The sequence below is a fragment of the Triticum dicoccoides genome, chromosome 4A (genome assembly GCF_002162155.2).
Source record: "Triticum dicoccoides isolate Atlit2015 ecotype Zavitan chromosome 4A, WEW_v2.0, whole genome shotgun sequence".
In the NCBI taxonomy this organism is placed as follows: Eukaryota; Viridiplantae; Streptophyta; class Magnoliopsida; order Poales; family Poaceae; genus Triticum; species Triticum dicoccoides.
This window is the reverse complement of record NC_041386.1, coordinates 699,961,138-699,974,865: the sequence shown is the minus strand read 5'-3', so window position 1 is coordinate 699,974,865 and position 13,728 is coordinate 699,961,138.

Genomic DNA, 13,728 nt, shown 5'->3' with positions numbered 1-13,728 from the left:
AAAAACTATCAAGCTCAAAAGATATAAGTGAAGCACATAGAGTATTCTAGCAAATTCTAATCAAATAGGCTTCTCCCAAAAGGTGTGTACATAAAGTATGATTGTGGTAAACTAAAAATCAAAGACTAATATAATACACGACGCTCCAAGCAAAACACATATCATGTGGCAAATAAAAATATAGCTCCAAGTAAAGTTACCAATGAACGAAGACAAAAGAGGGGATGCCTTCCCGGGGCATCCCCAAGCTTAGGCTTTTGGCTATCCTTGAATATCTTGGGGTTCCATGGGCATCCCCAAGCTTAGGCTCTTGACACTCCTTCCATAGTCCATAAAAGCTTTACCCAAAACTTGAAAACTTCACAAGACAAAACTCAACAGGAAATCTTATAAGCTCCATTAGTGAAAGAAAACAAAACCACCACATAAGGTACTGCAATGAACTCATTCTTTATTTAATTTGGTGTTAAACATACTGTATTCCAACTTCCTTATGGTTTATAAACTAATTTAATAGCCATAGATGCATTGAAATAAGCAAACGACACACGAAAAACAGAATCTGTCAAAACAGAACAGTATGTAGCAATCTGTAACTAATGCAAACTTTTGGAACTCTAAAAATCCTACCAAAATAGGAAGTCCTGGACAATTTGTTTATTTAACAGCAGCAAAAAGAATCAACGCAAAACCACGTTCCTGTGATTTAACAAAATTATATGCGTGCATGCAAAGTTTCTGTTTTTCAGCAGAATCAAATCTACTATCATCGTAGGTTATCCTATAGGTTCTACTTGGCACAAATACTAATTAAAAGATAGAAACACATCTGACCAGAAGGTAGATGCAAGATTTATTACTAAACAGGATGAAAAACAAAAAACACAAAAAAAATTGGGTTGCCTCCCAACTAGCGCTATCGTTTAACGCCCCTAGCTAGGCATAAAAGCAAGGATAGATCTAAGTAGTGCCATAATAATAAGATAGATCTTGAAAGCTCATCTCATATTCTCTATGTTCGGCAGCAAGTTTTCTTTGAGGCAAGCAAAAGTAATCAAAAGGGCTAAATTTAGTGGGACAAAGGTCCCCAAGATCAATCACAGGAGGAACGGGTTCCTCCTTTGGCCCTTCATAGTGCACAACTATTTCATCACTAAAAGCATTCTTTTGGCAGAATCTTGTGAGCCTATACTCAAGAGAGTATCCTAGCTCATTGTTTCGAAGCGAAAAGTCATTATTAAGTTCGTTAATGCAATCAACCAAGACATTGGTAGGAACCTTTTTTCTAAGGTTTTCATTAAAAGCGACATAGTCCAAAGATTGAAAACATCTAAATTCCTCTTGATCATAGAGGATCACCTCTATGGGAGGACGACCGATGTCCACCTTATAGTGCGCAAAGATTTCCTTGGCCTCTCTTATGATAAATCTAAACTCATGAGCCAAAAAGATAGTAACAGCGTGCTTAACAGAAGAATGCTCAATATTAGAGAATTCTAGGAAAATTCTTTGTATGCAAGGATGCATATGCATAAATTATCTTTCAAGTTCAACTACAAGCATAGCGATAGCATCCGCAAGACTACTAGTTCTATGAAGAATAGAACAACCCATGGAAGGTAAAGCACCGGCACAAGTAAAGAAATCTTGAATAACACTTTTGCCAATGATGTTACCACTACCGATTCGAAACTTTTTAGTATGCAAGATAGGGGGTTCATCGGCCGGAGCCTCGGGATTTTCCGTGTTATCATTGTTGTCCATATCGATGATAACCTCCCCAATTTCAGACATAGCGGCAAACAAAAGCAAGGCGGAAGAAGGCAAGCGAAAAAGAGAGGAGGAGATTGGGAAAGAGAGGACGAATAAAATGGCAAGGGTGAAGCGGGGGAGAGGAAAACGAGAGGCAAATGGCAAATAATGTAAATGCGAGCAAGATGGGTTTATGATGGGTACTTGGTATGTCTTGACTTGAGCGAAGACCTCCCCGGCAACGGCGCCAGAAATCCTTCTTGCTACGTCTTGAGCTTGTGTTAGGTTTCCTCGAAGAGGAGAGGGTGATGCAGCAAGTGTAGCGTAAGTATTTCCCTCAGTTTTGAGAACCAAGGTATCAATCCAGTAGGAGGCTCCTAAAAAGTCCCACGCACCTACACAAACAAACTGAGAACTCGCAACCAATGCAATAAAGGGGTTATCAGTCCCTTCATGGCCACTTGCGAAAGTGAGATCTAATAAAAATAGTATGATAAGATAAATATGTTTTTGGTATTTTATAATATAGATGCAAAAAGTAAAGATGCAAATAAAAGTAGATTGAAAGCAAATATGATAAGAGATAGAGCCGGGGGACATAGGTTTCACTAGAGGCTTCTCTCGAGATAGCATAAGTATTACGGTGGGTGAACAAATTACTGTCGAGAAATTGATAGAAAAGCGCATAGTTATGAGATTATCTAGGCATGATCATGTATATAGGCATCACGTCCATAACAATTAGACCGACTCCTGCCTGCATCTACTACTATTACTCCACACATCGACCGACTCCTACCTGCATCTAAAGTATTAAGTTCATAAGAACAGTGTAACTCATTAAGCAAGATGACATGATGTAGAGGGATAAACTCATGCAATATGATATAAATCCCATCTTGTTATCCTCGATGGCAACAATACAATACGTGCCTTGCAACCCTTTCTGTCACTCGGTAAGGACACCGCAAGATTGAACCCAAAGCTAAGCACTTCTCCAATGGCAAGAAAGATCAATCTAGTAGGCCAAACCAAAATGATAATTCGAAGAGACTTGCAAAGATAACTCAATCATACATAAAAGAATTCAGAGAAGATTCAAATATTATTCATAGATAAACTTGATCATAAACCCACAATTCATCGGATCTCGACAAACACACCGCAAAAATAGTTTACATCGAATAGATCTCCACAAGAGAGGGGGAGAACATTGTATTGAGATCCAAAAAGAGAGAAGAAGCCATCTAGCTAATAACTATGGACCTGTAGGTCTGTGGTAAACTACTCACAACTCATCGGAGGAGCAAGGATGTTGATGTAGAAGCCATCCATGGTCGATTCCCCCTCCGGCAGAGTGCCAGCGAAGGCTCCAAGATGAGATCTCACGGATACAGCAGGTTATGGCGGTGGAAATTGTGTTTCGTGGGCTCCTGGATGTTTTCGGGGTACGTAGGTATATATAGGAGGAAGAAGTACGTCGGCGGCAGCCCGAGGGGCCCACGAGACAAGGGGCACGCCCTACAGGGGGGCACGGCCCGCTATCTTGTGGGGCCCTCGGAAGCTTCTTGACTTGCACTCCAAGCTCTCCGGATCACGTTCGTTCCAAAAATCACACTCCCGAAGGTTTCATTCCGTTTGGGCTCCGTTTGATATTCCTTTTCTTCGAAATACTGGAATAGGCAAAAAAACAGCAGTATGGGCTGGGCCTCCGGTTAGTAGGTTAGCCCCAAAAATGATATAAATGTGTAAAATAAAGCCCATAAACATCCAAAAGGGGTAATATAATAGCATGGAAGAATTAAAAATTATAGATACGTTGGGGACGTATCAGAAATCAATATCAAATGGAGTCCAAACGCAGCGAAACTTCTTGAGGATATTTTTTTGGGCCAAAAGACTTCCAGTGGGCCCAGGAAGCACCTGGGGGTGCCTCGAGGGGGGTAGCACCCACCAGGGCGTGCTAGGAGGCCCAGGAGCGCCCTGGTGGGTTGTGCACCTCATGTGCCCCCTGAACTGCCTCTTTGCTCTATAAATACTCCAATATTCCAGAAACCCTAGGGGAGTCGACGAAAATCAATTCCAGCCGCCGCAGAGTCCAGAACCATAAGATACAATCTAGACACCATCACGGAGGGGTTCACCACTTCTATTGGTGCCTCTCTAATGATGCGCAAGTAGTTCTTTGTAGACCTACGGGTCCGTAGTTAGAAGCTAGATGGCTTCCTCTTTCTCTCTATCTCTTGTTTATCAATACAATGGTCTCTTGGAGATCCATATGATGTAAGCCTTTTTGCGGTGTGTTCGTTGGGATCTGATGAACTTTGATTTTATGATCAGATCCATGTTTTTATCGATGAAAGTTATTTGAGTCTTCTTTGATCTCTTATATGCATGATTGCTTATAGCCTCGTATTTCTTCTCCGATATTTGGGTTTTTGATACGTCTCCAACGTATCTACTTTTTCAATCACTTTTGCCCTTGTTTTGGACTCTAACTTGCATGATTTGAATGGAACTAACCCGGACTGACGCTGTTTTCAGCAGAACTTTCATGGTGTTATTTTTGTGCAGAAATAAAAGTTCTCGAAATGACCTTAAAATCCACTGAGGAACTTTTTGGAATTAATAAAAAATACTGGCAAAAGAATCAGCATCAGGGGGGCCACACCCTATCCACGAGGGTGCAGGGCGCCCCCCCCAGGGCGTGCCCCCTGCCTCGTGGGCCCCCTGGGACTCCACCGACCTCAACCCCAACTCCATATATTCACTTTCAGGGAGAAAAAAAAGAGAGAGAAGGATTCATCGTGTTTTACGATACGGAGCCGCCACCAAGCCCTAATCTTCCTCTGGAGTCCTAATCTCGAGTCCGTTCGAGGGTATGGAGAGGGGAATCCGTCGCCATCATCATCATCAACCATCCTCCATCACCAATTTCATGATGCTCACCGCCGTGCGTGAGTAATCCCATCGTAGGCTTGCTGGATGGTGATGGGTTGGATGAGATTTACCATGTAATCAAGTTAGTTTTGTTAGGGTATGATCCCTAGTATCCATTATGTTCTAAGATTGATGTTCATATGACTTTGCTATGCTTAATGCTTATCACTAGGGCCCGAGTGCCATGATTTCAGATCTGAACCTATTATGTTTTCATGAATATACGCGAGTTCTTGATCCTATCTTGGAAGTCAATAGTCACCTACTATGTGTTATGATCCGGAAACCCCGAAGTGACAATAATCGGGACCACTCCCGGTGATGACCGTAGCTTGAGGAGTTCGTGTATTCATTAAGTGTTAATGCTTTGGTCCGGTACTCTATTAAAAGGAGGCCTTAATATCCCTTAGTTTCCAATAGGACTCCGCTGCCACGGGAGGGTAGGACAAAAGATGGCATTCAAGGACTTTTCCATAAGCACGTATGACTATATTCGAAATACATGCCTACATTACATTGATGAACTTGAGCAAGTTCTATGTCACCATATGTTATAACTGTTGCATGAGGAATCGCATCCGACATAATTATCCATCATTGATCCATTGCCTACGAGCTTTTCACATACTGATATTTGCTTAGTTACTTCTCCGTTGCCACTGTTACGATTACTACAAAACTGCTACTTTACTTTTGCCACCGTTACCGTTACTTCCATACTACTTTGCTACTAAATATTTTGATGTAGATATTAAGTCTTTTAGGTGTGGTCGAATTGACGACTCAGCTGCTAATACTTGAGAATATTCTTTGGTTCCCCTTGTGTCGAATCAATAAATTTGGGTTGAATACTCTACCCTCAAAAACTGTTGTGATCCCCTATACTTGTGGGTTATCAGTTTTGTTTGGCCAACTTGATCTATTTATCTTGCAATGGGAATAGGTGCTTTGTAGTGGGTTCGATCTTACGGTTCTTGATCCCAGTGACAGAAGGGGAAACGACATGTGTGTATCGTTTCTACTAAGGGTAAAACGATGGGGTCTATCTCTACATAGATAGATCTTGTCTACATCACGTTCTTATTGCATTACTCCGTTTCTCCATGAACTTAATACACTAGATGCATGCTAGATAGCGGTCGATGTGTGGAGTAATAGTAGTAGATGCAGGCAGGAGTCGGTCTACTATCTTGGACGTGATGCCTATATAATGATCATTGCCTGTATATCGTCATGACTATTTGAAGTTCTATCAATTGCCCAACAGTAATTGCTTTCCAACCATTTGCTATTTTTCTCGAGAGAAGCCACTAGTGAAACCTACAGCCCCTCGGGTCTCTTTTCATCATATTTGCCTTTGCGACATATTTTCCTTTGCATTTATTTTCAGATCTATTAAACCAAAAATACAAAAATACCTTGCTGCAATTTATTTATTCCGCGATCTATTCATCCTATCTACCACTTTTGCCTCACTCTATTTGCCTATCTTGAGGCATCGTACCCGAAAGGGATTGACAACCCCTTTAACACGTCGGGTTGTGAGTATTTGTTATTTGTGTGTAGGTGTTGTTTACATGGTGTGAGGAGGTTCTCCTAGTGGTTCGATAACCTTGGTCTCATCACTGAGGGAAATACCTACCGTCGCTATAATGCATTATCCCTTCTTCTTTGGGGAAATACCGATGTAGTTCTAGCAAACATCACTGGGTTATCGCCCCTACTAGCTCACCACCAGCGGCCCACTTCCGGGTCGCTTGACTATTGTAGAGCGTGGTTTGTACTCTTCCACCTTTTCAAAGGTTCGGGCTTTGATTCCCAACGGATTAACTGGAATTGATATGGTCTGCTGCTAGGTTGCACGGAGAATTTTACCTTTAAGCCGCCGCCCCGGCTTAATGTGCAAATATACTGGTGACACCAAAGATCCACTGCGCTAAAACTCAACAAAGTTAACTGATAAGGAAATCAATGATACTGTCAAGTCACTCCTTGGCGAGTCATTGGCAAACTACAGCAAGACGAGCCTAACTCCTTTTTGCACTCTTAAACCGGCTTTGGCTGTAAGTATCTTGCATAAACTTTCCTTACTTGTCAATTTCTTGAATATCAATTTTTAACCTTATTGTTCATGTATAAGTAGGCCGACTATACCTTTTGGAAGAAGAAATTACCAACCACTACCGCCCCAGTCAAAAGGGTTCAAACAACTGGTCGTGGCCCGAGTCGCCCCAAGAAGCCAACATCGCAAGAATAGCTTGAACTGGACGAGTCAGAGGTAGAACTTGATTCACTTGGTATTCTTTTTATGCAACTTATAGATGCTGATTCACCTCAGGAGAAAGCGGAAACAAAGCCAAGCTGATGATAATTTTTTATTGTTCCATGCTACTATATTAACTGTTTTGGATGTTTTATATGCATTAATATACTATTTTATATTATTTTTGGGACTAACCTATTAACGTAGAGCCCATTGCCAGTTTCTGTTTTTTCCTTGTTTTTGAGTTTCGTAGTAAAGGAATATCAAACAGAGTCCAAAAGGAATAAAAATTTCGCGATGATTTTTCTTGGACCAGAAGACACACGTAGGACTTGGAGGCCTAGTCAGAGAATCCTTGAGGCGACGACAAGCCAGGGGTCGTGCTCCTAGGGCTTGTGGCCACCTCGGAGACCCCTTGACCCCCTTCTTTGGCCTATAAATTCAGAAATATTCTAGAAACCCTAGAAGTATCCACGAAAACACTTTTGCACCGCCGCAAGTCTCTGACCTCGTGAGATCCCATCTGCAGGCCTTTTCCGGTACTCTGCCGAAGGGGGATTTGATCACGGAGGGCTTCTACATCAACTCTATTGCCCTTCCGATAATGCGTCAGTACTTTACCATAGACCTGCGGGTTCGTAGCTAGTATCTAGATGACTTCTTCTCTCTCTTTGATCTTCAATATGTTCTCCTCGATGTTCTTGGAGTTCTATCCAATGTAATCTTCTTTTGGAATGTGTTTGTCGAGATCCAATGAATTGTGGATTTATGATCAGATTAACTATGAATATTATTTGAGTCTTCTCTGAATTCTTATATGCATGATTTGATATCTTTGTATTTCTCTTCAAATTACAGGTTTGGTTTGGCCAACTAGATTGGTAGTTCTTGCAATGGGAAAGGTGCTTAGTTTTGGGTTCAATCTTGCGGTGTCCTCACCTAGTGACAGAAAGGGTAGCAAGGCATGTATTGAATTGTTGCCATCCAGGGTAAAAAGATGGGGTTTATATCATCTTGCTTGAGTTTATCCCTCTACATCCTGTCATCTTGCTTAAAGCGTTGCTCTGTTCTTATGAACTTAATACTCTAGATGCAGGCAGGAGTCGGGCAATGTGTGGAGTAATAGTAGTAGATGCAGGCAGGAGTTGGTCTACTTGTCACGGACGTGATGCCTATATTCATGATCATTGCCTTAGATATCGTCATAACTTTGCGATTTTAAATCAATTGCTCGACAGTAATTCGTTCAGCCACCGTATTATTTTTCTTCAAGAGAGAAGCCTCTAGTGAACCCTATAGCCCCCAGGTCTATTTTACATATTATATTTTCAGACCTATAAACCAAAAAACCCAAAAATACCTCGTTGAGTTTTATTTAATTTTATTTTATTTTACGTTTTAGTAATCTTTGACAACCCCTTTATCGTGTTCGTTGCAAATGATTGATTGTTTGTGCAGGTGCATGGATTGGTGACTTGCTTGTGTATCCTACTGGATTGATACCTTGGTTCTTAACTGAGGGAAATATTTATATCTATTGTGCTGCATCACCCTTTCCTCTTCAAGGGAAAAACCAACGCAAGCTCAAGAAGTAGTAGCTAACATCGTTGAGGTAATCCCGGTCTCCTCCGACTCAAAACCCTTGCCAAGAGGGAAAACACGACGGGTCATCAGGAAAGTATGATTTTCCCATCCTCTTGCTTACTTGGACCCAAACTTTCTTTTCAAGAAACAACAACATGAGTCCAGGCGCAACACTCAGAGCAGTGGCCAAGAAGAACTTGTGGCCAGCTTACCCAACACACCAGCTGCTCGAAAATGTCGTCATGAGGTGCCTCATAGCCATACTTTATCTCTTCCACGAGCCGACCTCATACGGCAACCTCTTAATCCTTCTGATTTGGCATATCAGGATACATCTCATTCGTCTGGCGACTCAACCGGAACACAGCTCCCCACATTAGTGGTTAATCTGGCGTAAGTATTAATACTTGTTGAATAAATTACTTGCCATTTCATACTCATCATACTAGATTACTTTCGTCATAGGGCTAAGGCAAAGACGGGTAAAAAGTAAAAGGCGGATGGCTCAAAAAATCTTGAAATTGTTGAGCAAGTGAAACAGATGCCCAAAGCTAATGAAGGTCAAATCCAAAATCCTGAAGATCCTGAGATTCAGCAAGATGACTGACGGTGTCCTGGACTAGGGGGTACTCACCACGTCTTCTCCCAATCTATTAGATTGGGCCGAGGACCCCCACGGCCGTATACTCATGGGCCAGTCCGGACAGGTGCCGCATACAAGGAAGATTCTACAAGACTTGGCGATCAAGACAAGGACTCCTCCCCCACCGGCGTATTCGGCTAGGACTCTTGTTATCCTAGGCCTCTGGTGCGTCATATAAGCCGAGGCCAGGCTAGTCGATAGAGTTATATACAACAACAATCATACCATAGGCTAGCTTCTAGGGTTTAGCCTCCTTGATCTCGTGGTAGATCTACTCTTGTACTACCCATATCATCAATATTAATCAAGCAGGACGTAGGATTTTACCTCCATCGAGAGGGCTCGAACCTGGGTAAACATTGTGTCCCTTGCCTCCTGTGACCATTGATCCTAAGACGCACAGTTCGGGATCCCCTACCCAAGATCCGCCAGTTTTGACACCGACATTGGTGCTTTCATTGATAGTTCCGCTGTGTGATCGGCGAAAGGATCAATGGCTCGACTGCAGATCAACTGCGACTTCGGCACCTTCGTCACCAGCTCGACTGGTCACCTTGGTTCGACCAAGAATTGCGCCCCGTGTTCGGATCACCATGTTCGGACGAGGGCCTTCATCAAACATCAACTCCAATATCTATCAAGATCATGGAGGAATCATCCATGGAGCTCGGGGGCTCAACGTCAACATTGCCCTCAAGCGACCGTGCTGTTTTTCTGGACAGCGAACTCGTATCTGCTGCCACCACCTCCTCGAGTATCGCTTTGACGATCGCTTTGGTGGAATTATGTGGAATTGAGTCTACAACAACCCTGGAAATTTCGTCGAGTTCTGATGGAGGAATCTCTCGCAATCCACGATATACCGGAGCCCTGTCAAATCTGGATGGGAATCTGGAAGAGTTTAGGGCGTGGTGTCCAGCTTCTAGCTCGGACGTCCTTTGGAAGATCCAACCGTTGATCTCCTGCGGAATTCCTATATCTACCACCCCTCCAAATTTCAGCTCGATCCGACCGTCAAAACTCCGGGAACCTTCCGATTAGTGCATCACTTTTCGGATCTGTTTTCTGCGCGAGAACGAATCCGGCCCGAATTCATCTTTTTTATGAACGGGATTTCGGACATCCTTTTTGAAGGAAGTTTTGTATGGGATATTGTGTATTGTTCCCAAACACATCCCACTAACCTTAAGATCTTTTGAACATGATCTTCAACATCATTGCTGGTGTCAAACCAGTCCGGCAATATTGCTCCACGGCTGCCGACCTGCGCTAGACACGTCGTCACTTTGTTGAGCCGAGCTCAACTTCTTCGGATCATCATCTCGGCAAGCCGAACAAGAGTCCGGCATCGCGAAGAACAAATCATCATCAACATCGCCGCCCCACGTATTAGACGGAGCGGGAATATCGGCATCGCCGCACGGTCGCTTCATCAAGCCGGCATCGACCACGTCACGACCTGCATCGGCAGGGCCGCACTGTTGCTCCTTCAAGCCGGTGTCCATCACGCCGAACTACTTCGACATCTGGGCTGGACCGGAGGATTCATCATCTCTTCATCAACCTAGTCTAGACACTTCGGCGTCACTAGCCGACCAGCTTCGTCACGATTAGCTGGACCGAGGGATTTGCCTCGGCAAGCCAACCTTTGCCAACATCATCCTCCTTCGGATTGCTACAACAAATAAACCAGGTGCTATTAATCCTAATATTTTTTGCTTGTTTGGATTCATTTTTCCCAAGGAATTGTTACTCTGGTTTGTCCATCATATGCTCACAGGTCTATCAAATGGTGGCCACATTAACGACGGTCGCATGATGGTTCGGTCAGTCTCCGTACATAGTCTGGCTAACGCCGCATCCGGAGCATGGACCGACCTGTGAATTCAGGCTTTGCCACGCCTTTACCGCACCACGCCGACGCCCTGCATCGACATCGACCTCGGCGCCATGCCATATTTCTTTTATTACTCACTTTGCATAAATTATTCATTATGCAACGATTTTTTTAATTATCATTATTACTATTATCTCCCATTTGCACTATTTTTTGTGCACAGGAAAATGATCCGGGGACTTCGGCGCCATTCCGCCGGTCTGCATCGACCGTGCTATGTCACAACTTCGGCATGCCGAGCTCTTTGCTCCGCCACCTCGGGACCAGCTTGGGGATGGAACCTTGTCCCGCATCAAGCTCGGACCGCGTCGCCAATACCGAACACATTAACCAGCTAAGTTGCCTTCATGCTCAAAGTTTTAAATTTCTAACTTGTGTTCGGTTCGACCAAGCATTATACCTTTTTGGAAAAAAAGTTGCTTGTAAAATTTTTTCTTGTCCAAACTTTGTTCGCACATACTTGACGCGCTACCCGTGCTCATTATAACTGGGGGCTTTTTTAACATAAGCTTATTAATACGGGCTTTATGCCCAACACATGTGTCACACTTCCGCATGTACCTTTTATTCACCATTATATGCATTGATATGACTTAAGTTTTGGCCAAGATGGGTTGCCTGGCTCCTGTGCTTACCCCTATGTTCCCGATGGTTCGGCTAGGTGGTAAAGGGAGCACCTCTGCGATTGTTACTGCCGGGTCAGCCGGATGTGTACCTCAGACTGGGTGAAGCCGAAAGCTAGCGTTCTTAAGGGAATACTCGATCGGTGAACTAAAAGATGATTTCTTACCTATTTATTTACCTGCCCCCGGATGTTTTTCTGCTCTTTTCGCAGTCCGGACATGCACTTTAGGGCATGCCTCCCAGGGAAAGGAACCCCTAACGGAACTATTCTCCCTGGAAGATGTTTCTTACTAACCATGTAATATAACATAACTAGTTGGGCACTTGTCTGATAAAGCACTAATGTCCCCTACGCCTGGTCTCCACGCATGCCCCGGTTTTTATAACCGCGAGGGTATTCGGACACACTCCGGACTATTGGGTCTAGAGGTTGAAGCGAAAAGGTCCGCTACGACAAACGATCTACAATCCGGCTAGAAGGCATTCTACATGTCACCTTACATTATATAGTCAACTTTTACCCAAGTCACTTGGGGGCTCTTATGTTTATTTGAGCCGTTTCATACTAAGTGTTTTTCTTCTTAGTCGTTGCAAAGTTTTATTATTATTTATCACTCCTTTTTTCGACACGAGTGTGCGGTCACTGGCCGAGGAGCCTAATTTCTCTCTCAAAGCCGCTAGAGTTTAGTTTGCTAAACTGGCCTGATGAGAAGTACTCCGCCCTCGGGATAGGAGGTTGAAGCCGTAGGCTGACCCGCTCGAAGTCTTGAGATGGGATGTATCATGTTAAAGCACGACAGAAGCACTTCTTTTTTCTAAGACCAATTTTCGGGTTGGCACCGAACACTTGATATTGTTCGGGCGTCATGTTTTTACTGACGTTTCTTGGTTTTCCAAGCTTTTTGGCACTTTTAAACTATTTGTGCTTTTCCAGCATTAGTCCCGCAGTGCAACGCCGGACACCTTTTAGGGATTCGGCAGAAACATTCTCCGATATTGCTATATATGCATCGGGTTCGAATTGTGTCTTCGGTCAATAGTTGGGTTGCCCAGCTCCTGCTCTTGCTTCCTACGTTCTGTTTTGTTCGGCTAGGCGTGCAAAGGGAGAACCACTGCCATTGTGCTTCCAGCTCACATGGTTAAAGCACATCAGTGGAGAAAGCTGAAAACTGACTGTCACAATAAGCGTAAACTGGTCAGCGATCCAATGACTATGTTAAATAACAGGCCGTTCATAACATTGGCCGAAATGTTTACGGCTTGACCTCGACTGTCGCCGAACACTACCGGGGGCTATTAACTAGCCTCCCAAACTAAATCCTCGATATTTTGCTCTTACATTGGAGCTGAGGTTTCATGATCATGCTTAGCATGACAACCTAAAGAAAGGAACCGATAGGGGGACTATTTTCTTTGGAAGACATTTCTTCTGTTAAAACAGTAATATAACATATCTCTCTGTGTACATTTGTTTATAAAACCGTATGGCCAGATTGCCTTGTTTGTTGTCAATCTTTGCCCTCATAAAGGCTTTATAAAGTAGGACAAACACTCCTCGGCTATTGGACGAGGAGGTGGAAGCTGATGGTCGGTCAACGAAGTTTTGTACAATGCGGATCCGAGCATTAATGACGTAAAGTACTTGGATACATAGAGTCATTACACATAATTTGTCATTTTACTATGGACATCGATCCTTAGTTCAGCCTCCCATGCCCGCATTAAGGCACGGGGGCTACTGGGCTTCGGGCTTATTATTTACAAATATTAAAGGGGCACATCGATCCCCTGATCTGGTATTGCCACCCGACCAGTGTCTCGGGGGCTACTGCATTGCCTGTTCTATGCAGAAAATTTTAAGTGCAATACAGTTTCCAACAAGATTTTGATCCTCAGGTTGGTCGGCCGCACCCAACCTGAGTCTCGAGGACTGAGCACGCCGCGTTTTGTGTCCCGAAGTATTCTGCCGAGCTAGGACTTGATCCTCAGACCGATTTTGCAAATCAACCTGAGTCTTAGCGGCTA